This window comes from Notechis scutatus, chromosome 2 (assembly GCF_049901735.1).
Source record: "Notechis scutatus isolate UNSWTSFEM ecotype Mainland chromosome 2, rNotScu1.2, whole genome shotgun sequence".
In the NCBI taxonomy this organism is placed as follows: Eukaryota; Metazoa; Chordata; class Lepidosauria; order Squamata; family Elapidae; genus Notechis; species Notechis scutatus.
This window is the reverse complement of record NC_142010.1, coordinates 96,274,340-96,301,390: the sequence shown is the minus strand read 5'-3', so window position 1 is coordinate 96,301,390 and position 27,051 is coordinate 96,274,340. Positions and strand designations below refer to the sequence as shown.

General features: G+C 38.9%; 1 pseudogene; it reads right to left on the bottom strand.

Annotated features, from left to right (window-relative positions):
* Window positions 1-20,985: 20,985 nt before the first annotated feature.
* LOC148132135 (uncharacterized) lies at window positions 20,986-22,367 on the bottom strand (annotated as a pseudogene).
* Between the last annotated feature and the right edge of the window lie 4,684 nt (window positions 22,368-27,051).

Genomic DNA, 27,051 nt, shown 5'->3' with positions numbered 1-27,051 from the left:
ATAAGTTGAATCACTAACTAATTATTAAAAATATTAGTAAGAACCTCTTTTTTATTTGTATAGTGGTATTATGCCATTTTGAATTTTTCTCAAGGGACTACGGAACTTACTATAATAGGAAAAAGAAATTAAATTCCAATTATTTTTCTTTCTTCTCCCTTTTCCTTGCATTATTTTGGTGTGGAAACAAATGCATCTGGCTTTCTGCTTTAAGTACAATATTCCCCCAAAGAACCAGATTTTATTATTTCAACAAATAAAACCCATTATTTTTACACAGTTATAATAGCTTAATACACTTTATTAAATTGTTCTTTTTTGTGAGCATATTTCAGAATGTTACTCACACATTCCTTGTACTAGCTGATACTTGGGAAAACATTATTAATAGTAAACTCCCAAGAAACATTGGGAAAAAGTAAGTGGCCATTTTCAAAATAGTAAAAATACTTAGCCTACAATTGATCTGATGAAACACCTCATAAAATCAGTAAGATATATTACTAGAATTGATTGTTTCAATGGGAAATTAATATCTGGAAGTTCATTTAAAAACCAAACCATACCAAACAAACAAAAATCTACACTTTGGCCACCTGCTTACATTTGGATATGCAATAGATTTTTTTTTTATAAAAGTAATGGGAATAACAGTTTGTACTGATGGCAGCATTGGTTGATCTTGTTGGGGTTTGGAAGACAGGAAAAAGTTGCTGCCTGGTTAGGACTTGGACAGTGGTCCTTTGGGGAATACCAGAACAGTAAGACAAACTAGAAACTTTTTTTAAAAAAATCAGAATGCACCATGACACACTAATTCCATATAATTACCAAAAAGTATACAAAGCCACATGTTAACTTTATAATAGGCACAGTTTCTGGCTGCCTTTATGAGTGATTCAGATGTGATAAGCCTATCTATCCAAAACAGGATTAAAAACAGTCCCTAATAATCTGTCCAACAGAAATGACTGAATGTATTTTGTGAAACTATTGTTTGGTTTCATTTCTCTTTCATTCTGACAAACACCCATGTGTGTCTTCTGGTTTTGCAATGAGAATGATACATGGCAAGTAATAAGATCCATTCCAATTTACTGCAAATGACACTGAGAGTGAAAAAGAAACTTTTTCACAATGGACATTATAGACCCACCATAAAAGAAATCCATCAAAATAGAGCACATATTACTCCTAAAATATCTGTCTGATCTGCTTGCTATATTGTTGAAACTTAACTGATTCTGAAGAGTTCAATGCAGATAAACATTAATGCTTCATATTACAACTTTTTAAAATTTTTATTAACAAATGATTCTCAAATAAAATTTCATGAAAAAGGACATCTTATTTGACATGTATGCTATAGTAATCAGATCAACAATAAATAGAAAGTGGTAAATTGTGAATTATGGCACATGTAGTTCTAGGAGCATATCATATTTGTTTGCTGTGTTCAATTTTTTTTAAGTGTATTGTGATGAAAAGTACCTTTATAGTCATTTCTGATTGAGGAAGTAATAAACTGTAAAGTGTTTTTCTGACTTCCCGAGGACTCCAACAGCAATCACCACCACAAGTTGTGTTTTGAAGTATAAACTGTATAGAGACCCAGGAATGACAGCATTCAAAATATCCTGTGACATAGACCTCAAAGTGTTTTGCTCTCTCTCTCTCTCTCTCTCTCTCTCTCTCTCAAAACAATAAGAAAAATATAAAATCTAGTTTTATTTCAGAACCCATAATATGGGGGGGCGGGGGGGACCAGGGACCTGCTTTCTGTCTTTTAGCCTATTGGCATAATTTAGCATAATCTTCACAGGTTGACAGTTGCTCTTCAGAGGTTCAGGAAGATTTTACCATGCCTATCTCAATCAGCTGGGAATTGAAGATGTATAATGTGGCAAGTACCAGCTGTTTCTGCAAAGCTTTATGTATCAACTGATTTATATGCTCAGATTAATGGGCTTTTGCTGTTGCTTAAGTTTTACAGACTCCCATCTAGAATGGTGGGTCCTTTTGATGGCATTGACAGATAATATAAAAATAGTTTAATAAGTCTACTCTGTTTATTTTCCTGATTTCTCAATAAAGCAGATTTTGGAGCCAGGAACAGATTTGTGGTCCAGGACTTTTAACTTGCACTGTGTGCTTTAAGCAGTAGAACTTACCAATCCATTAGGAGTAGTGTTCAAGAAAACCATAAGGTATGAGTTTGCTTTTTCTATACAGTTTGAGTGCCAAAGAAGGAGATTAGGGGTAGACAGGCACTGAATGATTGCAGATATAATATAGTCTGTAACAGCCAATATTTTTCCATACTTGCTGTTTCCTTCTTTTATTTTCTTAATTAAAAAAAAAGTATTTATTGCCTAACATAAATGAATTAGTAAAAAGCAACACAAGTGTTAGGAATGTAAGTCACCTAACAGTTATTTGGGTTGGAAATATATAAACTAGGATAGACATTTTAATACTATATCTTTAAGAAAATACAAAAACTGTAATTGTGTGTGGTTTCTCAAATGGCCATAAGATGGAGCCAGAAACCTGGGTTGTTTAGTCTCAGAAGAGAATCTCAGTGAGTCTCTGTTTCTTCTGTTGGAAGAGAGTTGCCGTTCCTCCTAATGACTGTTACTGATCGTTGATGTAAGTCTGTTACTGAACTGCTTTTTGATACTGGACTTTCATATTTGGATTATCTCTGAACTGAAAACTGACTGCCTTACCTGTGAATGAATTGGACTGCTTGTTTGGACTGTGCTTAAACGTTTATTGGAAGTAAAAACCTACATTAACTGTACAGTGTATCTGTGTGCTGTGTGTGTATTATTCAACATTACTCTCACTACATCTCCCTGTATGCGCTCATTCTCCTAATGGGGAATTACCTCAACAACAAGCAACACATTAGTTGTGTTTCGCAGGGTAGTAAACAATTTTTCAATCATTTTGTGGACACAGAGAAAAAAATTACTAATATATATTAGGGAAAAAAGAAAAGGAAAGAAATCAAGAAAAAGCAAAAAGTGCAAGAGAAATTTGTATGTATGTATGTATGTATGTATGTATGTATGTATGTATGTATGTCCCTCTTGAATGACATCATATTAAACATTCCAGACTCATCTTGAACCATTGACAATTATATCCTTCTGCTATTCTTGTCTCTTGATTCTTGACTCTTGACGAATGTATCTTTTCTTTTATGTATACAGAGAGCATTTGCACCAAGACAAATTCCTTGTGTGTCCAATCACACTTGGCCATTGAAAGAATTCTATTCTTCTATTCTATTCTTCTATTAATTGTTATCTTGATTTGATTTTCAATTCTTTGATAATTTTCTGACAAGATCCAGTATGTCAAACATTTATCTTTATCAGTCATTTTTCTTCTGTAATATGCTTGTTGAGATGAGATCCTTAAAAGTGTTGGGCTTTATACTATAATAGGTTTATATCTGTTCTGCATTCTTATGTGTAATAAATTGATGATAAAGTCCACATTAATTATAACTTTACCATACCATAAATATCCAAGCCTCTAAATCTAAACCAAACCTCGAGAAATCATGGGCACTCCATCATTGGAGGTTTTTAAGAAGTCACTTGTCTGAGATAGTATAGGCTGTCCTGCTTTAGCAGGGGGCTGGACTAGAACATCCCTTCCAGCTCTATTCTATTCTATTGTATCTCAGGTCTTTTGTGGATTTTTTAAATTTTTTATATTTGCTTATTTAATAAGCTTCTCTGGCTACCCCACCTTGCAAACTGCATCTCTGGATTATTTAAAACAGGAAAAAACCCCACCAAGAAACACAAGAAAGAATACAGTACAGCTGCAGCCAACCACTGCCATCTTTTCAATCATAATTAAAGAGGCTCATCCAGTGCCTGGGGGAAAAGCCAGGTTTTTAAGGTTTTTATGTTCAGCTTTGCGTATAAAACAAATACATATAAAACCAATGCCTTAGGAACAAATCAAAATCAAACAAGTCCACCCCCTTTAAGCAAGCAAAAGAATGTTCATGCTGTAAGTCCAGAGGATAGCCCTCTGTGCTAGTAGAGCCTCTTGAGTATCTCACATTTAAGAGGGACCAATTTACTTCCAGCTGCTCTGAACTGCCTGATGTTTGTAGTATACTAAAAAGCAAATCTTTACCATTAGTGAAGCAACTTCCAGGGCCTGGAAGAAGAAGAAGAAAAGAAACCTATAGGTATGTGTAGATACCCAGGAGTCTTATTTAGAAAGGCTTTTTTCCAATACTAGAACTCAGTGAGTGAATGGTGTTAAATTAATGACTCAGGCAGGCATAGGAAAAGGAGAGAATGGGGAATGCCACACACAGAGAAGAAATCTGATTTCCTGAGGGGAATCCCATCCATAGTTTCAGCCTCACTAGCACCATTTGTCACTTGCTGTGAATTAAAAATAATTAAAGTGTGTCCTGAGTACATACAGCTTGCTTGATCTTTTCTGTGGGACAGCATTAACAGCAGTCAAGTTCTACCTGGCATTTTAACTTGAAGGAGAAAAAAAATAAGAGAGAAAAACACCATTAATAATCATTAATGCATATTTTAGAAAACCCCAAGCAGATTCTACTTCCTTTGTAAACACACACACACACACACACACAGTGGAGGGAGGGAGGAAGGGAGGGAGGGAAACAGACTGCTGTTGATATATAAACCTAAAATTATACTTGATGTGGCTTTTTATAAAGATGAGAGCAGTATCAGAATTACTCTGTTATAGCTCTGCAGATAGTTTCAGAGAGATGCTTGCAATTTATGGGCTTTTAGAAACACCTTTATGTGTTAACTTTGCACTTGGACTACCACAAATGCATAAACAAGTTTCAGCTTGCTCCCTTTTTCTTCAAGGCACAGTATTTCCCATCTGTTCTAGTATGACATAATCTGAAGTGTAGAATACGCTCCATAGGAAATATGGGGAAGGAAAAAACAAGGACATTCTAAAGCACACCCCCCCCCACAAAACAACAACAACAACAACAACAACAACAACAACAATAAATTGGCTGTGCAGATGGGAACACACACATTGGCATTTCTATTCTGATACAGGGTTCCCCTCCCCCCCCTTTTTTTACATTTTTTCCCCCCAAGTGTCTAAGCAATTAAAATTCATCCAACCATGTAACCATGGGGCAGAATATACAAGAAAACAAGCTCTACATCCTTAAATGTAAAGGTGGAACTGAAGAAAAAGATAAAGGAAAGATATCAATGACATAGGAAAAATCTAAACTGAAGGAATGAATTATTCACAGACATTTAAATCCCATTTGGATTAACCAGAGTGATGTTAAATACTGCTGTAAAGATACATCTGTGTTGGCGAACCTATGGCACACGTGCCGGAAGTGGCACCCCGAACCACTTCTGTCGGCACGTGACAGCTCACCTGGAAGAGCCCCACTGCGCATGTGCGCACACCACTGCTGATTGTCGGGTATCTGGTGCACATGCACAGGGGCTGCATGGGAGAAACACATGCATACACAGAGATGCGCAGCATGCATGGGGGTCACGGGCACATATGCAGAGACACGCGGCACATGGGGCAGATGAATGGAGTGCGGAGGTGATCACGTGCTCATGTGCAGAGACGTGCGGCGTATGCAGAGGGTGATCATGTGTGAATGCAGAGGGTCATGGTGTGAGGGGGGGGGAATTGCACACACGGGTGCAGAGATGTGCAGCATGCAGCGGAAGGAATCAAATGCACAGATGCAGGTGCATGGTGCGTGGTGGGAGATTGCGCGTGCATGTGCAGATGCATGGCACTCAGCAGGGGGATCGCGCTCACATGTGCTAGGGGTGTGGGGGGCCCAGCATGCATTGGTATTTGTATGTGGATCTTTGGTTATTCGGGTTTTCTACCCCGTAAGATTAGAAGTATCTAGGCAATGTTTCGATGAAGTCTCATTCATCATCTTCAGGCTTGTGTCTTCGGTTCTGTGCTTCTCAGAGTAATGTGAGCTTGCAGCTGCTTCTTCCTTTTAATTGCTCGTGGGGGTGTGACTTGATTGGGTGGGGGCTTGGCTGTGTTCTGATTGGGTGGGGGGTGTTCTCAGCCAAACACAACCAAACCCCCAACCAATGAGAACACACCCCCACCCAATCAGAACACAGCCAAGCCCCCACCCAATCAAGTCACACCCCCACGAGCAGTTAAAAGGAAGAAGCAGCTGCAAGCTCACATTAGTCTTAGAAGCACAGAGCCGAAGACACAAGCCTGAAGATGATGATTGAGACTTCATCGAAATGTTGCCTAGATACTTCTAATCTTACGGGGTAGAAAACCCGAATAACCAAAGATCCACATATATATATATATGTGTGTGTGTGTGTGTGTGTGTGTGTGTGTGTGTGTGTGTAGGTCTAGATGTGTTTGGGTCTTTTCCCATGTAAGATTAAGAGTATCTTGGTGACATTTCGGCGAGGTCCCACTCGCCATCCTCAGGCTGGTTGTTTCGGCTTTGTGCCAGTGCAAGCAGTGTGTGATCGGAGCTGCCGTCTCTCTATAAATACTGGTGGGAGAGCTGGTGTGCTGGGCTGGTTGGCTGCGCTGCTGCCTCTTGTTTAGTTGATGGAGTTGATGTTGGAATAATGGGCTGTGTGATGGCCTTGTTAGTTTTGTTGTGTAGATATCCTGGATCTTGTGCTGTAATCTCCCAGGTCATTTGTTTTGTAGTGATCTTTTTTCCATTAGCCTCTGGTGTTTTAACGGCTTGGGTAATGGGTTGTGTGATGGGCTTGCGAGTTCTTTAATTGTGGTATCCTGGGTCCTGCATTGTAATCTCCTGGGTCGTTTGTGTTTTGATCTCTTTTCCATTAGCCTCCTGTGTTGTAACGGCTTGGGTAATCAGATTGTGTGATGACTTTGTGAGTTTGATTGCTGTGGTATCCTTGGTCTTGTGCTGTGATTTCCTGGGTCGTTTGCTGTGTTGCAACTTCTTGAGTTCTTGTGGTATAATTTCCTGAGTTTTCTGATGTGATATCCTGAGTGGGTGGCTGTGATGCAGCATTCTGGGTTTTGGTCTGGCTTCGAGTTTGGGGTCTGGATCTGTGTTCTTGGTGCGTGTCAGCTTATTTGGTTTTGGGGTCGGGGGGTGCGACAGCTGGTGAGGCAGCTGTGATCTGGTTTCAGGATGGTGGTTGTCCTTCATTTATAGGATGGGTTTGGGCCTAGGTCTGATGAGGGGGATTGGCGGTGGTGTGCCATGTTGTTTTGGATCTGGTGTTGGTTTTTGTGGCTGGGACTCGTTTGTTGGTGAGCGCTAGTTTCCAGATTTCTGGTAGGTGGGAGGTATCATCAAGTGGCTCTTTTGACTGCACAGGTGGCACAAATTAAAGCTGGCCGGCCATGCCAAAAATGCCCAGTTGCAGTGCCAGATAAATTTGATGGTTCGTTGGCCCAATGTCCACCAGTTTTTGGACAGTGCCAGCTTTACATGAGCCTTCAGCCTGAGGACTTTCCCACTGAACGGGATAAGGTGGGTTTTTTGATTAGTTTGTTGTCAGGCTCTGCAGCATGTTGGGTGACACCTCTGCTGACCCAGCCCAACCAGATGTTGGACAATTATGCCGAGTTTTGCCATCAGTTTCAGGCCATGCTTGAGGACCCTGTTCGAAACCAAACAGCAAACAAATGTTTGAGAGAGTTGAAGCAGGGGTGTGGCTCACTCATGGATTATATTGCTATTTTTCGGGTGGTTGCTCAGGATGTACAATGGAATGAGGCAGCACTAGTAGACCAGTTCCAGGAGGGTTTGGCGTTGGAGCTCCTGGATGAGTTGGTGTGCACTAAATCCCCTCGCACCCTTCAGTAGCTCATGCATCCATGTCTTCATATCAATGCTACCCTTCAGCAGCGACGGGTGCGATGACGGACAGAGACCGTATCTGTTTCCAGCAAGATGGCACCCTTGGTGGGAGTGCCTTTGGAGGAACCCATGCAGTTGTGGGCGGGCTGCCCTCGCCTGACTCAAGTAGAAAAGGGGAGATGTCATCGTGATGGTTTATGCCTCTATTGTGGCAATCAAGGCCATTTTGCGGCCAAGTGTCCTGTTAAGACATCCACACCATTGATGCCTGTGGTGGCAGGAAACGAGCATCACTCGGGCTATGGGGGTCTGTAGGTTGGGGGGTAAATTCCTTAGGCCTGCCATCTTCACCAAACTTGCCATCCTTGCCACCTTTGACATCTCCACCACAATTGTTATTGGTGAAGCATCTTGTGCTGAAAGCAAGCGTGTTCGTGCCTGGTGTGGGAGCAGTGGAGATCCAAGCCTTGGTCGACTCAGGGTCCACAGCCAATTTCATGGATGCTCATTTTGTAGAGCAGTGGTTCATTCCTCAGCAACAGGTGTCCCTGCCAGTAATGGTAGAGGCGATGGATGGTCAGCCCCTTTGTTTGGGACCTGTGGTTGCTGCAACCAAACCCCTTTATTTGCGTATTGGGCAGCATGTGGAGAAAACCATGTTCTACATTACTGCAGTGCCTCATTTTCTGGTGGTGCTGGGTTTGGAGTGGTTACAGGCCCATGATCCACAGATTTTCTGGTCATCTGGAGCTGTGCAGTTCCTTGATAGGAAGTGTGCCAACCATTGCTTGCGCTCCTGTGCAGGGAGTGTGGCTACGCCGGTGGACCTGGATCTACCTGCGGAGTTGGTGGACTTTGCTGATGTGTTTGGGGAGAAAGAGGCGGATCAGTTGCCTCCACATCGGGCGTATGACAGTCCAATCAACTTGTTGCCCGATGCAAAATTGCTGGTGGATCGGATATATACCCTGTCGGAACTGGAGTTGGCCGTGTTGCAGGATTTTATTAACAAGAACTCCAGAAAGGGTTTATCCAGCCTTCTACCTCCCCATTGGCTGCACCGGTGCTTTTTGTAAAAAAGAAATTGGGGGAGCTACGTATGTGTTATGATTACCACAAGTTGAATGCAATCACAGTGAGGAAATGTACCCACTTCCCCTCATCCCTGAACTGATTGAGCGGCTTTGTCAAGCTAAGATCTTTACGAAGTTGGACTTGCATGGGGCCTACAATCTGGTTCGCATTCGTGCAGGGGATGAGTGGAAAACAGCTTTCCAGACAAGGTACAGGCATTTTGAGTATACCATGATGCCTTTTGGATTAACCAATGCCCCAGCTGTGTTCATGCATTTCATGTATGATGTTTTCTGTGATTTGTTGCATCAATTTGTGGTCATTTATTTAGATGACATTTTAATTTACTCAGACTCCTGCAGGAATATTGGCAACATATGCGGCTGATGTTGCAATGTTTGCATGATAACCACCTGTTTGCTAAACATGAGAAGTGTCAGTTTGCACAAACCATGATTGACTTCTTGGGACATCGTATTTCACCTGCTGGGGTGGAAATGGACTTGGAAAAAATACAATAGTTGCAGGAGTGGGAACCTCCAACAGCGGGTTAAGGATGTCCAACAACTGTTGGGGTTTGTGAACTACTACCGCACATTTATTCCCCGCTTTGCTGCCTTGACTGCTCCCCTTTCTAATCTGCTCAAGAAGGGGGAGAAGTTCCATTGGGGTGCTGAGGAGCAGGCAGCTTTTGAGGTGTTGAAAGTTGCCTTTGCTTCTGAGCCTATCCTCAAACACTCTGATCCAGGCCAGCCATTTGTGGTGGAAACAGATGCTTCCAATGTGGCTGTTGGTGCAGTGCTCCTCCAGGCCTATGCTCTCGCAGGCACCTTGTTCCCATGCACTTATTATTCCTGGAAATTGTCAGCTCCAGAGCACAACTATACAATTTGTGACAAGGAGCTATTGGTGGTTAAGGTTGCTTTTGAGACATGGCGGCACCACCTGGAGGGGGCTCGTCACCAAATTGGGGTTCGGATGGATCATTGCAATTTGAAACACCTACGTACAGCTCAGACATTGAACCAGCGTCAGGTGAGGTGGTCCTTATTCTTTGCTCAATTTGATTTCCGGGTGACCTATGTTCCGAGTGGAGGGAATCAACGCACCGACGCCCTATCTCGGAAGTCCGAGTATACCCAAAGGGAGGATAAAATCTTGCCCCGGATTCCGTTGGAGCAGTTTGCGGCCACCGTGGAACCTATGGACCTCTGAGTGAGGATTCAAGAGGCACAGCGGCAGGACCCATTTGTGGCAGCTCAACTTTGAGAATTGGATGAGAATAGGAGACAAGAAACTCCTTGGGCGTACATTGGGGACCTGCTGTGGTTCCGTGATTGCATTTATGTGCCTAGAGGTCCTCTTCATGGCCTTATCCTATGTCAATGTCATGATAGTCTGGCGGCAGGACACTTTGGGGTGTTCAAACCACTGCACCTCATCTCTAGGACATTTTGGTGGCCAAGACTTAAACATGATGTGTTGGGATATGTAGCATCCTGTGGGATCTGTCACCAAGCCAAGTATGCTCCTGGTGCACCCCCTGGTCTATTGCAGCCCTTGCCCACACCAGAATGACTAGGGAGGGCAGTTTCATTGGATTTCATTATTGAGTTACCACCATCGAATGGTGTCACAACCATTTTGGTGGTGGTGGATATGTTGACTAAAATGGCCTACTTTATTCTGTGTGTGGGTCTTCCATTGGCCAAGATAACGGCTCAATTGTTTATATCCCATGTTTTCCAGTTGCATGGGTTACCAGACTGCATGGTATCAGATCGAGGGGTACAATTTATGGCATGCTTCTGGCAGACCCTACTCACAAAACTGCAGGTTCAGGCCTGTCTGTCATCTGCTCATCACCCCAAAACTGATGGGGGGACAGAGAGAGTGAATGCTATTTGGAGCAGTACCTCCACTGTTTCAGCAATACTCAACAAGACAATTGGGTGGAAGTGCTGCCGGTGGTAGAATTCACTTATAACAATGCTCAACATGCATCCACCTGTGTGTCCCCTTTCTTTGCTAACTATGGGTTTCATCCATGACTTTTCCCTTTAGCCCCATCTGATTCCCCAGTTCCGGCAGTGGATATATTCTTGCAGGAGTTAAAAGCTATGCACCACATGGTCCGCAATCAACTAGAGAAAGCCAAGGAGGACTATAAATGGTTTGCAGACTGACATCGTCATGATGTTCCACCTTTAGCAGTAGGCAATCGGGTTTGGCTCTCTACTCAATACTTATCAACAACACGACCATCAAAAAAGCTCGATCACCATTACTTGGGACCTTTTCCAGTCGAGGCAGTGATTAATCCTGTGGCTTATCATCTCTCCCTGCCATTGACCATGCATATCCATCCTGTTTTTCATCGTTCCCTGTTAGTCCCTGCGTTGGCCGACAGTCTGCATAGACTGGCTCCATCACAGCTGGCCCCAGTAGCCCCTCTGGGAGAGGAGGAGTACGAAGTGAATAGCATCCGAGATTCATGCCAGTTGCGGTGTTGATTTCAGTATTTAGTGGCATGGAAAGGTTATGGATCAGAGGACTTCACCTGGGTCAATACCACTGATGTTCTTGCTCCTCATTTGGTCCAGGACTTTCATCCTCGGTTTCCTCAATGTCCTCATCTGTCTGGTCCTGGGGGAGGGGGCCATGCGGGGGGGATAGTGTCATGCCCCTGGTGGAGACTGACTCTGAGGAAGAGGAGGAACAGCCAACAGGGAGTGGGAGTGTGGCTCCAGAGGTGGTGGAAGAGGCTGGGGAAGGGCAGAGGCCGGCTGAGCAATCAGAGGAGGATCCAGGCCCGTCCCCTATCCATCCTAGGTCACTCAGGGAGGAGAGGATCAGGGAAAAGTGAGGTCTACTCAAAAGGAGATGATCCTCCTTGTGGCTTGCAGTTGGGAGCTATGTATATAAGTTTGTAACTGCGCAGTCAGAATTGCTGAAGTCAATTTAGTGTTTACTTTGAAAGAGGTTTATCTTTGCTGGCATTCTTCCCATGGACTCTCCTCAATTATTTTCCTGGAGTTTATGATTAGTTATCTTGGCTTGCTTCGGAACTCTCATCAATGCGGTTTGTTTTGGTTTTCTGTTTGCCTCATTATTTACTGTTGTGACTTTAAACTGTGCCTAATAAAACAGTGAAGTTAAGTTGAAGGCCTTACCGGACTTTAATGTATGTTTTGGGTTTTGGGTTATTTTGAGAGACTACGGGTCATCACAGTTGGCATTGTTTAATTGATGTTTGTTTATTTATTTATTTATTTATTTATTTATTTATTTATTTAGCAAATGATTGCTTCCTTTTATGATTATCAGTTAGTGGAAAACAAAAACAAGTTGAGTAAATAGGCTGTAGCCAATATACACCTCATAAATATGTTTCTGGTTGACTATCCCTAAAAATTGAATGCAAGCAATTTCTGCTCTTATCTAGGAAAATGTTTCCCTTATTCCACTTCCTTTCAGAGGGAGGGTGGAGACACACCACTTATTTATATTTCCCAAAGAACTTGAAATGATACTGCTAAAATTTGTCATCAATAATTAATTTTGGGTGGTGTTTTCCTTTGATTTTGGGTGATTTATAAAGTAGGACTGGTGGCACAAAGCCTTCTCATTCCACTCTCACCTTGCACAAAAACCAAAGAAAGCATGGTTGAAAATATTCAGCTCCATCACTTATATTGACTGAACATATAAAGAAAGATGGTTTGATTTGGAGGTTAAGTTATCAGGCTAGAAACTGGGAAACCATGAATTCTACTTCTGACTAAGGCAGAAAGCCAGATGGGTGACCTTGGTCCAGTCACTTTTCCAACCCCTGGAATTGTCCAGTGGGTTTCCAAGACTTCAATACAATTGAATGGAATTTAAAAAGAGAGAGAAATTGGCAAAAGAATTTTTGTAGGCAGGAAGACTAAATTGAAGCACCAATCCAAAAGGAGTTCCAATTCCTGCTTTAGGAAGATACTGTTTGCATTTGTACAACATCCAAGCAAATACAAATATTACCTTGCTATGTGTTTCCTTCTTTAGTATTTATAACACTTTTTTCTTTCTAGATCCAATAATGTAATTTTCTGTTCCTTATACAGCATAAGGTGAGTAGACTTGCATATTAAGGAATATGTCTTTCAAAAAATACATGAAATAAATATTGTATTTTTCTTAAGAGATGATAAATGTAATGAGGAATAGAAAATAAATTATTGCAAACTAAGTCATATAAGTGAAGTTGTTCTGTTCATTCTTAAATGATATGATTCACTTATTAAGGCACTTCTTTAGCAATGATTTCAATTATATTCCCATTTTAAAAAATAGAATTTATAATCCATGAGAAATATTTATTTTTGATTTGTTATTCCCATTCATTTATTATTATAAATTGTCTAGTTCACAATGTATTTTATTGCTTAGTTCATTTTTAAGAAGATATACTATTGACTTGACCTAATGACTATTGAATTTTCCTGAAAACCCTTTAAAAATTCAGGTATTAAATATGAAGGGGGTAGTGAAAATGATGTCCTACTTTTTCAGTTGAAAATAATTCCCAAAGACTTAGAATAAAAATCCACACAAAGCTGCAATATTTATTTTGACATATATCCATTGAACATGTAATCCAGAATTTTTTCTGGGAGATGTAGATGTAGAACCATCTGATAGCCAACTGATACAAGCAACACCTGCATTTTTAATATATGCTTATGTAGTATAGTTATATATTCTTGCAGATGTCCACTGATTAAAATCATCAATTGAATGAATTTTCCTGCATAATTTTGTGAGACGAAAGAGATGTTCTTAATCTCACACTGTTGTATTCTTGATTATTAATACTCAAATTTCTGAAATAATTTAACATAGAGTTTAGAACCCATGTTACTGGGAAAATATAAATAAGATAGATTGAAAAATAAATGCTACATTTGTCTCTGGGGAGAAACTCTACTCATATAATCTGATTTTTTTATAGTAAGATCTAATTAGAACTACAAGTATTTGCATATATTTCCATCTATTCAATTTTCTCACAAAATTGCTGTGTGGAATTGCACACTTTGATATACTGGCTTTTTATTGGTAACTTGGGTTTTCATATATTAATAAAATTTAGTAAATATATTAATAGTTATTCATTTTTATCTAGCTATTTCTTGATCTATTTTGTGTGCTGTATACAAAATTATATGATATTTCCTCACTACAATTTTCTTACTCAAAATATATTGGATGTGTTTGTAATTTTGACTATATGTAGTAAAAAGGAAACTGGACTTTTTACCTGTGAGGCCTAAATTGTTAGTAATTCTCAGATAGTACTGAGAAGAGCTAGCATCTTCAATTAAGCTTTTGTTCTGAAGAATGCAGGTTGGTGTGTGTAATGTGAGGTGCTATATTCAGCATTGCTTCCTACTGAGAAAAATAAATCAATTTCAGACTAGAAATAGGAAACCAACATCTGATAAGGCAAGTTTAGAAATTCAGATAAAGTACTAACCAAGAGAGTATTTTAAATGCAATTCTATTGAAATGTAATTTGTATTATATGCAATAAGAATCTACTTTTACCTCAAGGATCTCTTCAGTAAGGGAAAAAAGAACTGTTTGCTTGCTTGCTTGCTTTGTTGGTGCCATGAAGAAAGCCTTTTGGGATAGGCTCAAGAACTTGATTTCTCTCCAAAACAAAAGTTCATTTTGTCATCACAATTTAGTCCTTGCACAAAGCACTCAGGTTTCCCAAGGACAACTAAGTACCATTTAATAATGACAGTTGAAGACACAATTCATAAAACCATAGAAGTGGAAGATACCTCAGAGGTACCTCTGTCCAACTTTTTATTCATTCGAGCAGTTACTAGTAAATCTGTCCAGCCACCATGGATTACAGGAGCCCTGGTGGCACAGTGGTTAGAATGCTGTATTGCAGGCTAACTCTGCCCACAGCCAGGAGTTTGATCCTGACCAGCTTGATGTTGACTCAGCCTTCCAACCTTCAGAGGTTGGTAAAATGAGTATCTAGATTGTTGAGGGCAATATGCTGACTCTTAAACAGCTTAGAGAGGACTATAAAGCACTGTGAAGATAATTCAGCCTCTATTTCAACACCTCTAGTGAAAAACTCAACAGTTCTTATGGCAATGGCACCTTAACATAACTTAAGTGAACCCCATGCCATCCTTAATTAATCACTTGAAGGATAAGTATTTTATCTTTTCTTTAAAAATAAATATGAGTAGCAAACAAAGGCAACTCCTGATCAAGTTCACTCTACAGCTTGGCAACAATGCAGCAAAATGTCCTTTTCTGCTTGCTAGAGATACAAAGTTCTGGCAGTAGAAGTATTTTCAGAAGGACTCCTGCAGATCTTAATAGAGAAGTGTTGAACATTTTTTCTTTAGAACATGATTTGTGCTATATATTTCTTCCCAGCCTAGCATGAGATCTAACAAGTTTATTTGCATCAGCACTCAATAGGAAAAGGTAAATGAACAAAAAACATGAATCATGCTGATCTGTAACTATAAACTGTGTGGGCCATTTGTAAATCTGTTTCTGGTAATGTTTTACACAGTATAATTGTGCATTTGCCTTATCATAATGCTTCGTGAGATCGAAAGGGTTTCATATATGTACTCAGCGTGCTTCCACACTCACCATTCCCACTTAGTCCTTCAAAAGAAGTTGAAGCTGACCTGCCATTGTTTTTCAGCCATTGACCTTGAAATAGAATTTAAATGGTACCACTAATGGAAGTTAGGAAAGTTTCCACCAGTGAGTTATTTGAAGTGGGATGAGATGAAAAGTACTGCTGTGAAGTTCTGCAGACCTCAATACTTAAAACAAAGCAGCTTTATTGCCATTTCACAATACAGAATTGATCAAAGGATGACTGAGTTTTAGACTGCCATTTATGAGAACAGTCTGTGATCTAAAGGGAATGCCAACCTATCATTTAAAAAAAAAACTTCTTAAAAAGGAAACAAAATTAATCCAAACCCCAGTTTGGAAATGTGCCAAGAATTTGGGGGGGGAGGGTGGAGATAAAAGGAAAAAAGCTGTGCAATGGAATAAAAGGAATGATTTAATGGATTTCAAACTCTCATCAGAAATCATATTGGTAATATTTAATGGTCCTTCTAGTTATTGTTGTTCACTTACTAAATCATGCCTGACTCTTTGATAACCATGGAGCCATGAACACCAGCCCCCCTGTCCACCACTATCTTCCGGAATTTGCCCAATTCATGTTCATTGCATTGATGACACTGTCTCATCCTCTACCATCTTCTCTTTTTCCCTTCAATGTTTCCCAACATCAAGGTCATTTCCAGTGAGTGTCTTCCTAGTACCTCTTTGTTTTGTTTCAATAATTTGTTTGTTTCAGTAATTTGAAATTATTCTGATTTTAAATATGTTACTTTATAATTATTATTGATTGCTGCTAGAATATGTCATCTATATTTAGAAAATATAAATTTTAGATACCCAAATACATATTAAGCTCTCATAACACTTTCATTTCACAATTACCTTTTCAAAAAAGCTGTAATATAATCTCAAATCAAGAGTCTAATAGTACCAAATAGTTTTTGTTTTGTTTTTAATCTGTAAAGGTTAGAACTGTTTTATATCCCTTCTTTTCTAACATATATTTTCTAACATCTGGAGTAGGAAATATCTTGATATACACATCTTGTTTTTCTTTGGAACATTTTCTGGGTTTTGTCCAACTTTTTATCTCTTGCATTCCAGCTTCCAGGTATCTGTCTCTTGACAGTAGAGATGTTTAAAGGATTAATAGCTTGATTGGCAGGTTGGCTCACATTACTGTTCTGTTCATGAAGAGATCTTTCTTTAGATTTTTTTTTTTTAAACAACAGGCAATTTTTGAAGAAAAGAAAAAACAGAGAGAGAAACAAAACCTGCCTCCCTTGTCAAAGTATTCAACTAAACATAACTTCAAAACATAATTTGATCTTGGATAGCTTTTATTTTGGGCCTGAATCTTAGAAGTACTATGCAAGTAAAAATGTTTAGTTCCCTTATCTAACAGAATCTTGAGAGATATCAAGCTGTGTAACAAAAAAGAAAAATGCTGGTAGCTGAAAACTTTTCCTCATTATTTGTTCCCAGGTATGTGCAAAGACTGAAGGAGAGGGAGAGAAAAGGGGGGAAAATAAAATAGCTTTTTGGAATACCAGAATTTAACTATTGTGATAATTGATGTCATGTTGGTTGTAACTGGCTTACTTCTTTGTTTCAAAAGCATGTTCCTATTTTTTCTTTCATTTTCACTGTATTAAAATTATCATCCTTGTGATTGTCTATTTTTCTTATTTCTTGTTCTTGTAACCAGCTTGATTCTTCTCAATTTCTGATCTGATGATTCCCCTAACCTCCAAAATCCTCCTTTATTGCTTCAAACACAAAATTTTGGGGACAATGAGGGAAATGTTCAGAACTTCCTCTTCTCTGTCTGGATGGACTCAAAACTTTTTTTGTAGCAGCAAAAACATAAAATGAGAATGGGATGGAAAACTCTTGTGTTAAAAAAAGGGAGCGAATAGAAAACTTCCGGTTTGTCAGCTTCAGAAGCGGCAGGGATTCACGATACTGCGTGATCCCTGCGGCACTAGCCATCTTGGTGCCTCCAATCCCGATGGGTCTGGAGGCTAAGGCTGCCCCGCAGAGGCAGCCGAAGACAGGGGGATCCGGAGAGGGGTTTGGGGGTGTTGCAGACCCCCTCCCCAGCCGGCAAAACTCCATTTTCTCAAGGTGGTGAAGCGGTGGTCTGTAATGGCCACCACAAAGAAGCCGGCAGCTGGGTAAGACTGTGCAGGAGGAAGAGGGAGAAAGTTTTGAAGAAAAAGTTTTTTCTTGGCTGACCCAGGACTTTAAGATACACCTAACATCCTGAAAACTATGATTTTTTGAATGATACTTTGTTTCCAGAGGAGAATTTCAAGTGGCAAATTCGAGGTGCTGAAAGGGAAAGTTTACTCTCCTTCCCTATGGAATCAACAAATGGATATTGAGAAACCTGTCTTTTTGTAGAAGGTAAAAATTTGGCTCCTTGTTATAAGTGGGAAGGGAGAGGACAAAAAAAAAAATATTAAGATCTTGTTGGAGGAGATGGCTTGAAGATCTTGAGACTAGAAATTAACTGCAACAAGGCTTTAAAATATAGATTGGACTTTGCTTTTCTTTTTATTGATATTACCCCATGAAGAGAAAGTGAGAACTTTGTGCTTTGTTTGGACTGATTGATGACTCTGGGACTTTGGGGAATTGTTCTAACTTTTGAAACATCTTGGTTGTTTTAAGAAGAAGAAAAAAAAGAAAAGATTTACAATGGCTTTACCTGTTGATGAACTTAGAAAGGAATATGGAAAAATAAAGAAAGAACGCTGTGAAAGAAGCCTTTCATTTTTTAGAAATGGCGCTTGCTATTTATCAGCAAACACAACAACAGATGGAGAAAGCGGAAGAAGAAGAAGAAGAAGAAGAAGAAGAAGAAGAAGAAGAAGAAGAAGAAGAAGAAGAAGAAGAAGAAGAAGAAGAAGAAGAAGAAGAAGAAGAAGAAGAAGAAGAAGAAGAAGAAGAAGAAGAAGAAGATGCCATCTTTAATGAACCCAAAAGTTTAATTAAGAAAGAAAGGAGAAAGAGAGGAAGGAAAATGAAGGACTTAAGACTTAAAAAAACACCCAAGAAAGAGAAAAATAAGATGCAAAATCAACACAATGTTAGAAAACAAAAGAAAAAAGGAATACAACAGAGAGGGGAAGCTAACAAGGCAGAGGTTAGGAGAGGGGGGGATAAAAAGATCAGGTGGGATAAGAAAGGAAGGGAAAGGGGGGGAAAGCCACAAAGGTATGAAAGAAGATGGGAAAAAAGGATTTTTTTTTAGGGACAAAGGGTAATGTATAATTTCTTTAAAAAAGAAGATTCTGCAAGGTACATAAGATGGTATAGTAGTATTTGTATTAGAAATAGAAAAATAGAATGTTATAAGAATTATAAGGAATGTTTAAAATATTGAGTTTAATTAAAGAGTTTAATTGATTATTGTGTTGATGTTATTATAAACTTATTACTTAGCTTTTGTCTTTGAAATAGATAATTGGAATGTTACAAGATTTAATATTTAGATTTATTATCTAATTATGTATTTAATCGCTTTGAATTTATTATTTTTTCTTTTTTTTAAAGTTAGTAGGTAGAATGTACTAAGCAGAATCAGATTGGGTACTAGGGGTTATTTTAAATGTTAACCTAGGGGGACAATAGAAAGGCATCATACTCTGATTAGTGATTTCAGGAGAAATCCTTTTTTTCTTACTATAGGGAATGAGATAAATGGATAATTTGAAAAGAATGGACAAAAGATACAAGCATAATGACTTAAATTAAAATGAATTAAATAAAATAGAATTAAGAAGAGTGAAAAGCGGGGAGAAGCTATATAGAAGATATAGAATGGTAAATAAGATAGGTATTGGTATATAAGATGAGCATGAATTTAATTGAAGTCCATATAGAGAGAGGTAATCTGGGGCCAAGTTACTTTCTTAAAAGAAGTTTTATGTTTTTGTGTTTTGTGTGTTTATGTCTGTGTGAAAATTAATAAAACCTTGGAGGAATGTTGGATGAGAATAACGGTAACCAAGTCAGAGAGAAATGAAGATGATAACTATAAATTGGACAAATATAGGGAAAAATAATAATAATAATGAAATTGAATAAGAGTAAAGAGAAATAATGAGAAATTTGTTAAGAGATATTTATATGTTCATATGGAAATGGTGTAAAATAGAATTATGTTGTATAAAATAATGTTCTATTCGACTTGTAAAATTTATAATGGAAAGAGGTTCTGTGTATTCAATGGTTAATGATGGTTTGTTTGTCCTTAAAATTAATAAAATTTGTTCCAAAAAAAAAAAAAAAAGGGGGAGCGAATAACAGGGTATTACTCATAGAAACCCATGTGGAAAAAGTTGCCAAATCTTCAAGCTGGCATAAAAAACCCCCAAGAAATATGATAAATAACTACATGCTTCATTGATTATAGGAAAAGAAAAAAAATGATCGTGTTGACAATTCCAAGTTGTGGAATATGCTCAACAAAATGGAAATCCCTAAACATCTCCTTGCCTTCATGATAAACTTATGTACAAGTCAGGAATCCACTGTACATACAAAACATGATGAAACAGACTCTAGGTTGGTAATAGGATGTAACAAGGTTATATATTCTCCCCTTATTTATTCAATGTGTATGCTAAAAATATATTAAGGGAAGCTGATTTGGAAGATGAGCATGATTTTAAAATTGAAAGAATATCAATTACCTGCACTGCTCTGATAACGCTATGGTAGCCAAACATGCAAAGGATCTGCAAACCCTAATCCTAAAAGTCAGTATAGTAGAAAAAAAATGGGACTGAAATTAAATATAAAGCAGTCCAAACTAATGGCAACAGGTAGAATAACCAGACTTTGTTGTAATGACAAGGCAGTCGAGTTGTTTGATCATGAACAACTGAATTATGTTGATCTTTATTGGAGTATAGTCTTGCATTTATATACATTTTTAGTTATCCTCCATCATTGGTTAACTTTGGTTACTGCTTAACTTTCGTTGCTGTTTAGTACAGTAATCCATACAATTAATTATCTCTAGTTAAAGTCTAACATATGTCTACTCCCCCTCTCTAATCCTCCTTTATCCATAGATTAGTGACTTTGTTTGCCTGAGTTGTATTTGCTTGGAAACATTCTTTATCTGAGATTGGAACATTCCTGCAATTACAACTCTACATATCCTCTTTTATTTTTAATGGAGGATTCAAAGATTTATAAATGTATCACAATTGAAGAGGGTTAAGAGGGGGGGAAGAGGGATGAAACAATGTGAATAAATTTGGAATACATTGAATAAAACAACAGGTTGCAATTAGTACAATAATAATAATTATAGCATAAAAGAAAAACTGTCTGAGCGAAGACCAATCAGGGAGCCAATTGGTTAGCTACTCAAAAGGTGAGTAATTAGCATGGATATTATTTTGAATGTATGATTGTAAATTGGCAAGCTCATCCTCAATACTTTTATTCAAAGAATGAAAATGCACAGCACATCCACGGCATCCAACTAACGTACAGAACCCTCTCTGATGGGCTAAAAGATAATCTATGGCAAAACACTGCTGTAAGACATGTTGATTTAAGTCTTCTATTTCATGCTGCAAATCACGAATAATAGCAGTGGTAGTGCTGGTGGATTTTTCAAGTCTGCAGGTGAGACCAAGAATAGATCGTCTGTTTTCTTGAGCAATTATGCCAGGATAAGAGCCTAGAGTAAGGACTCCTGTAATGGCCCCTGCCAATGCACGGCCAAATGTAGAACCAGAAGACAATTGTGTGTCAATAATGACTTCATCATTACATGTAGGCCCCAGAGAGGAACGCCGCTGTTGAGTTGATGGGAGCGTACCTATTTGAACAGGTAGAGTAAAATAACCTATAGCTGCACATTGATAAATCTGAGGATGAACATTAGTAGCATATTTATCAAAAAAAGAACCACATATTAGGATCTTTAAGCTGCCAACCAGTGCATATCGATCCTGTATTAGATTGATCAGAGACATTAAAAATAGGAAAATTGTCAGGATACATATCAGGAGCTATATTAATTCCATGCAAAGAAGAATTAAAGGTGCCTGACAACCAATAGTAGTCAGAACAATAACTATAATTCCCTAGCTTTTTTAATATGTGCTGAGCAGCATCATAATCAGACTAATTATGAAGCCAAGTGTGTTTAGCATGACAACAGAAACACAGACCCCTTGTAAATTGACTAACTTTCAAGTAACGCCAACGGACAGAATTCAATTGCATAGGGGATGTAGAAAATAGCCAGGAGTGTGAAATAGATTGTAGTTGTGAGACAATAAATGTAGAAGACATGATCAAGTTAGGGGTAAAAGAAATTTGACCAAATGCCATTGGGGGCTCATAGTATAAAGTAATATTTGTGCCAGGGGTCATAAACATGTATTGGGCATGACAAACCCACAAATTAGGGTTAAGACGAACCACAGAAGTGTCATTTTGAGCAGAAACACCATTAACCATAAACAAGAAAATACAAAGTAAAATGGTAATAGAGTTAGCAGTAATAATAGCAAAAACAGCAGCAACAACATTTTCAGGAGTCTGAGGTAATGAGGCCTGCTGCAGTTGTTGTTGAGCTTGATATGTAGTAGATTTAACCTGGCCCCAAGTGATGGGTTGCGGGCACGTCGACCTTGGAAGATGGACTTCCGTGTTCAGATGAAGATTGAAATCCGGAATCGGGTTGTGAAGGCCCTGATGCCATGCCATGATACAAACGAACACAGCACACTGGAACCCACGCTGCTTGTCGAGTAGAAGGATCTTTCACAGCGGTGTAACCGTGACCCCAGGTGATCAGCGGTGTAGGGCCTTTCCAGGTTAGATCTGGAGCTTGGCGATATTTTACCAAAGGCCTTGCTAAAGATTCAGTAGTTCAAAAATGCAAATTAACAGGTGAGTCTGCAAGAGAATCTAAAAAGGTTAAATAATTCCAAGTATATAATGCTACAGCAATGAGTTTTTGAATCTTTCGCAGATGGTAAGGACCAGACTCAGTTTGTAATTGTTTCTGAAGCAATGCCTTAAAAGTACAATGATCTCGCTCAACTATAGCTTGACCCTGAGAGTTGTAAGGAATTCCGTACACTAAAGTAATATTCCATTTCTGACAAAAGGTTTGAAGTTCCTTACTAATATAAGCGGGGCAGTTGTCAGTTTTAAACTGAGAAGGCCGACCCATTACAGCAAAAGAGGATAAGCAATGAGAAATAACATCTGAAGTACGCTCATGTTTTGAAGCAGTAACCCAAAGGAAGTGTGAATGAGTGTCAATAGATGTATGAAGATAACAGTATGGCTTAAAGGTTGAAAATTGAGTTACATCCATTTGCCAAATTTGATTAGCTTGGGATCCTCGTGGGTTGACACCCACTGGAAAGGGAACTGCCAGCTGCTGACAAGCTGAACAAGCACAGACAATATCCCGGGCTTGAGATAATTTGAAATTTTAAATTGCTTTGTAAGCGATTTGGCATTTTGATGAAAATAAGAATGACTAGCAACAGGATCAGAAAACAAAGACTCAACATCCTTTAAAGATTAATCTGTCTTCCGATTTCCTTCAGTCAAGGCATTAGTAAAGGGAGTATGACTTCTAATGTGTTCTACATACAAAGAATACAAGCGAGTTTCCAAACTATTCTTTAAAGATAAAAAAGAAGGATAACAAATTCTTATCCAAAGAGAGAGCACAACAAGAAAAGGGAAGAGATTGCATAGCTAAATACACATATTGAGTATCAACAATCAAGTTAATAGGTTGGTCATTGAACAATCGTAAAGCCAAAATCACAGCAGCCAGCTCAGCACATTGAGCTGAAGTCTGCGTGGCAGTAAATTTAGAATACCATTGTTGTTGAATCTGACAGACAACCACACCCCTTGTAGGTGATCCATCAATACAGACTGTAAGAGCTTTAGAAATAGGATTTCGCACAAAAATGGAAAAAAAGTCCAGATTTAAAGTAGTAGTAACCACTATTCTAGGATCCTTAGGTAAAGAATACAACAAGTTTCCCACATATTGAGAAAAGGCTATCTGATATGATTCTGAAATCATCATCAAATGCTCATGTTCAACTTTTGTACGAGTGAAAGCTATGCTAATGAGATCCTGTCCTGTAAGATGTAAGGCTCGTTTATGACCTTTAATAATCAAATCCTCTAATGCTGATTGATAAGGATAAATGTTTCTAGGCAGAGTAGCTGACAAATTAATCCATTCATGATGTTGACCGCTTGAGGGGACGCATTAGAATAAAGACATTCCGTGGGTAAGGGTGTAGTGGGAAGAATAGCTAAGCAAAGTCCTACTGTTAAGGAAGTTATCCTGTCCACACATGAATGCTTAAATTTATTCAATATTTCTTGAAGGCATGTTCTTTGAGGATCAGTTAATACAACTAGATCTCCTGGTGATTGTGCTCCCTTCAAAGACTGAAATAAGGGCAACATATCACCAGTTGTAATGTAGAAGAATGGGCGTGCCCAATTAATAATGCCAAGTAATTTTTGCCATTGTACTAATATATATGATTTCTGTACTTGTAATTCAGGAAGAATTGGAATGGAGGAATTGTGCAACATTCTATGTCCTAAGTAGGTATAAGGTTCTACCTTTTGAATTTTGTCTGAGGCTATAAACAATCCCTGTTGTGCCACAATATTCGTTAACTCTTTTAACAACTTAGATTCATCAAAATCTGGGGCTGCTATCAATATATCATCCATATAATGATAGACTAAATAGGAAGGAATTTTATTCCGAAAGGGTTGAAGGGCATTATCCATGAAATATTGACAAAGTGTAGGGGAATTAAGCATTCCCTGAGGCAACACTCACCAATGATATCGTTTTGTGGGCATGCTATTATTAAAAACTGGGACAGTAAATGCAAATTTTTCTTTGTCTTGAGGCTGCAAAGGTATAGTAAAAAAAAGCAGTCTTTAAGATCAACTACCAATAATTTATAAAAATTAGAAATTAAGTTAGGATTTGGTAGACCACATTGTAAAGGACCCATGGGTTGGATACATTTAATAATTTATCTTAAATCATGAAGGAAACGCTATTTCCCATTTTTCTTTTTTATAACAAAAACAGGAGTATTCCAAGGACTAGTAGAAGGTTCTATATGACCAGCAGCCAATTGTTCTTGAACCAATTGTTGTAAAGCAGCAAGTTTTTCCCTTGATAATGGCCATTGTTCCACCCAAACCGGCGTAGAACAGAGCCATTTAAGAGGAAGAGCCATCATCAAGAATCAAATGGGCATTAAGAAGAGAAAGGATATCACGGCCCCAAATATTAGTATGATTATCTAGAATGTATGGTTGTAGGAAAAAGGACTTACCAGCAGATGTTGTAACATTAATTTCTTGAACACTCTGCCAAGCAGCTGTAGAACCTCCTATTCCCCACAATGAAGAAACTGTTGTTTTTGGCCACTGTACTGGCCACTGTAAAGAGGAGATGACAGTAACATTGGCTCCAGTATCCAATAACCCTTGAAATGGTTGTTTATTAAGGAGGAGAGAGGAGTTCAGCTGATGAAGTAAGCCTACAGATAAAGAAGTTGATCCAAATCCTTCATCCACACGATTACCTATACCAGGAGATGGAATTTCATATGGAAGAAGAAGCAATTGAGCAACAGAAGAATTACAAGGAAGAACTTGAGGAAGATTCACCCAAATCTGAATCAAGAGGATACCAGTGTAATCTGAATCTATTACCCCAGGCACAACAAAATAGCCCTTTTTGTGTGCAGAAGAACGAGGTAAAATTAAGCCAACTAATCCCGAAAGAAGAGGACCTTTAAATTGAGATGGAACTATTTTAACTTCCATGGGAAATTTAAACTCAATTTCCTCTTGAGTGATTAAATCAATCCCAGCGCTACCGGCTGTGGCTGGGGAGGAGTGAGAGAGACTGCTGGAGGAGTCAGAGTGATGGGAAAGGCACGCTTTGGATTCTGGGTGGGTGCCACACCCATTGGCAAGTTTCCCGACCGAAACCGACATTGATTGGCCCAATGAAATCCCTTTTTACAAATAGGGCACTTCTTAGAAGGACGATTCTGAGGCATAGAAGGTGTAGAATGACAGTCCTTCTGAAAGTGGCCAGGCTTCTTACACTTAAAACAGTTACCAATTGGTTGCTGTACTTTCTGAATAGCAGCTGCTAACATGTGCATTTTATAAGTTTGTGATCCAATATCCTGGCAGACTCGCAGAATATCTGCCAGAGTGTAATGAGCAGTAGCCTTTTAGGGCTGTAAAGCTCTTTTACCATCTGCATTAGCATTTTCAATAGCTAACTGGCAAAGAAGTTCACCAGCAGCTTCCTGATGATCAAACTGCTGTCTAATTGCTTTGGACAGATGCTCAAAAAAGTCAGCATAAGGCTCATTGGCATTCTGTTGAATGTTTGAAAAATTTGCTCTAGGTTCTCCAGTTTGGGGTACCTTAAGAAAAGCACGAAAGGCACATTCAGAAACAATAGTTAACGTAGCTGGAGGAAGAACAACTTGAGTAGGAATTGTACCAAACAGTCCAGAACCAAATAGCTGTTCAACTGTATATGCTCCTCCTCCTCCTAAAGCAGGAGCTTGAGCATGTCTCATATATTCCCTCTCCCAAACCACATATTGCATGGATGTTAAAATCTTGCGAAATATTTGCTTCCAATCTTCAGGTATCATTGTATAACCATTTTTTATTCCTTCTACAAGTCCTCTTGTAAAATGACCACTAATCCCATAGTCTGTAACTGCCTTTTTAAACTCTCTTAAGATCTGATAAGGCAGACCCTCCCATTTTGCTACTTGCAGTCTAAGCTGTGGCCCCTGACCAGGATGATATTGTACTGGACAAACAGATGGTAATTCTGCAAGTTCTGTTCCTGAGACAGAGGCATCCCTTTTACAAGTCTCTACCATTTTCTGAAAAGAAGACTGAACAATAGAGTCAGGAGGCTTTTGCCCTGTATCTGCAGGAGCTGAGGGAATTGAAGACATATAATCAGGTGAAGAAGGGGGACAAATGACAGCATTAATATAACATGAAGGTGGAGGTGTTAAAAGAGAAAGTTCATGCCTACATAAATGCCACACATGCAAAACTTATATTTTTGCTCGAGGTTCAGTATGCAATGTTTTCCCAATATGTTCCCAATCAGTTAATTTTAAAGACCTCTTTTCTGGGTACGATAGGCACTGAGCTTCAATCTCCTGGACCAGCCTTAAGAGTTTTCTCTGTGGTACCTCAGTATTATTTTTCTTCAACCAATAGCCTAATTCATCTACATGCTTCCTTTGTTCCTCAGAAAGTGAAGACCCCATACTTACCGAAACCAAAAGGTTGAAGAAACCACAAAGGGTTGAAGGTGCACCAAATCCTTTCCAGACGAAGAG